At 48.2% G+C, this 2533-nt stretch overlaps 1 pseudogene; it reads right to left on the bottom strand.

Moving 5' to 3' along the window:
• Window positions 1-352: 352 nt before the first annotated feature.
• LOC149327901 (protein GVQW3-like) lies at window positions 353-2068 on the bottom strand (annotated as a pseudogene).
• Window positions 2069-2533: the final 465 nt, after the last annotated feature.

The following is a 2533-nucleotide window of genomic DNA, read 5'->3' as shown; positions in this document are numbered from 1 at the left end:
AGTGCAATCTTGCAGTGAGACCGCTGCTACATTTCTCCACTGGCACTAACAACCGGTGTATACATTCTCGCATGGCCTCCGGTAGCTTCGATAATTAATGCCACTGAAGGGGCTGAATACAAATTCACTAAAGCGTCGCTGTGCAAGAGGAAGACGGACAGATTGTAGAAGCGTAGGGACTGCTTTTGGGCAGTGAGAACCGTTCGGCATGGTAACCTACTCTCCGACGTCGCTTGCTATTGGTGCAGCAGCGGAATGAAACTGGGTGGGCAGGTATCGAGTCGGGCTCAGCAACACGGCCTCTTAACCCTGCTAATCCCCAGGATGCGTGGAACAAAGACCGACAGAGCGTCTACTCCCCAGGATATCTGCCACAACCTGGCACGGACAGCTCGCACCTGGAGCACACCAAAAGAGAAAAAGGCACGCCTCAGCACTTTTTCTTCTATCTGCGAATTTATTTCTCCGCAGAGGAATAATGTAAGAAGCTCCTATAATTGCAGCCTTGCTAGTGCAAAAGCACTTCGGGCTGCATTTCACGGGTTTAAGAGGTGTGCTTGTGTGTGAGGCCTCGGAGTAGGAAGTGTAACTTGCTCACTGGATTACTGAACATCTTAGTCGCGCTGTGAGTACGCGGTGGCGTTCACCTAAAAATCGAGCGAATTAGCGCGTTTCCTTTTTTATAAACCATCAGAAAGCTTACACTCCGTTGCTTATGAGGAACGGAACAGTGCATTACTGGCTCTTTCGCTCAGTGGACACCTCCATGGCGCTTGTCTGTCCGTGGTGGGGATGTCCACCTGCAAAAAACCGTGCTTCCTTGCAATATTTTGCGCTTAGCGGTACTAAACCACGACAATTTTGAACAGACTTCAAAACATGTACCAGAAAGTTATAGCACCTGGTACAACTGAATGCGAAACTAGAATGGCACATACGAGGTCGGTTAGAGAAGTATCCGACCTTTGGCCGAAGAAAAAAAAACTTGCAGAACTGGAGTGTTGCAAACCTAGTCACCTTCAATGTAGTCTACTTGGGACTCCACACACTTCTCCCAGCGGTGCTGCCATTGTGGGAAGTATTCTGAAAAGGCCCCTTTCGGAATGGAGTTTAGCTCAGCTGTCGTAGCAGCCATAATGTCCTCTCTTGTCTGAAATCGCGCAACTTTCAATTGGCTCTCGATTTTGGGAAACAGCCAGAAGTCGCAGGGCGCCATATCAGGAGAGTAAGGAGTCTGTTGAACTACAGGAGTCTGGTTTTTCGCCAAAATAGTCTGAATCAAGTGCGAGGAATGTGCAGGAGAATTGTCGTGATGGATGCGCCACTTTCCTGTTGACCTCCACTCCGGTTTCTTGCGCCGCACAGCATCACGTAGGCAACGGAGGACATCCCTGTAGTACTCTTTGGTCATTGTTTGACCCTGTGGAGTGCGTACTCGTGGTGTGCCACACCAGAGGGAGTCAAAGAAAGCAGTCAGCATCAGTTTCCCATTGCTCCGCACTTGGCGGGCATTCTTTGGTCTTGGTTACGTACAATGCTTCCACTGTGACGACTGTGATTTGGTTTCCGGGTCGTACCCGTGCACCCAAGACTCGTCACCAGTGATTATGATGTTGATGAAGTCAGGGTCACTGTTTGTGGAATCCAGGATATCCTGTGACACTTCAACACGAAGCTGATTTTGCTCCACCGTGAGCCGCTTCGGCACGAATTTCGCCGCAACTCTCTCCATAGCCAAATCTTTGGTGATAATTGAATGTGCGAAAACATTGCTCATGTCCACCTCTTCCTCAATTTCTCAGAAAGTCACGTGACGGTCTCGCATCATTATAGCGTTCGCTTCGGCAATAACCTGGCCAGTTCGGCATGTTGATGGCCGATCGGAGCGTGGCTCGCTCTCCACCGATGTGCGGCCATCTTTAAACCAATTGTACCACTGCTTAATCTCTGTGCTCCTCATAGCATCGTCACCGAAAGCCGTCTGAATATTCCGAATGGTTTCCACTTGGCTGTCGCCCAGTTTCTGGCAAAATTTGATGCAATAGCGCTGCTCCTGTCGCTCCGCCATTTTCCTTACAATAAAAAAACCGACGAGAGCACTGCGCACTGCCTCACTCAAATCATGTGTCCCAGCGACTGACGCTATCGGCAGGCGGGAAAAAATCCGTGAATGCGCACGGAGGTTCAAGGTCACCTGATGCAAGCGCGCTTGTTTCATATCCATCAGGTATTTGCAAAAAAAAAATATAAAGTCGGATACTTTTCTAACAGACCTCGTATAGTGATGCTACCACAACAATAATTCATATTATCAACATATACCGGACACTAAATTTTTAAAATTAAAATGCCAACCTTCACTCGATGCTTCGCTCCCATTTTTGTTGACTTGCTAACTCTAATTAGCTCTTTTGCGCACGTTAACGCTAGTACGCTGTAATCAGCCAAATGGGAAAAGCTATCTGTCAAGTTTGTATGCGATTGAGCTGCTGGTAGACGACTTGACAAATTGTTGCAAAATGTCGACATGTAT

Source organism: Amblyomma mixtum, chromosome 10 (assembly GCF_055824585.1).
Source record: "Amblyomma mixtum isolate Tamu chromosome 10, ASM5582458v1, whole genome shotgun sequence".
Taxonomy (NCBI): domain Eukaryota; kingdom Metazoa; phylum Arthropoda; class Arachnida; order Ixodida; family Ixodidae; genus Amblyomma; species Amblyomma mixtum.
Note: the sequence above shows the minus strand (reverse complement) of the source record. Positions and strands in the feature narration are given on the sequence as shown.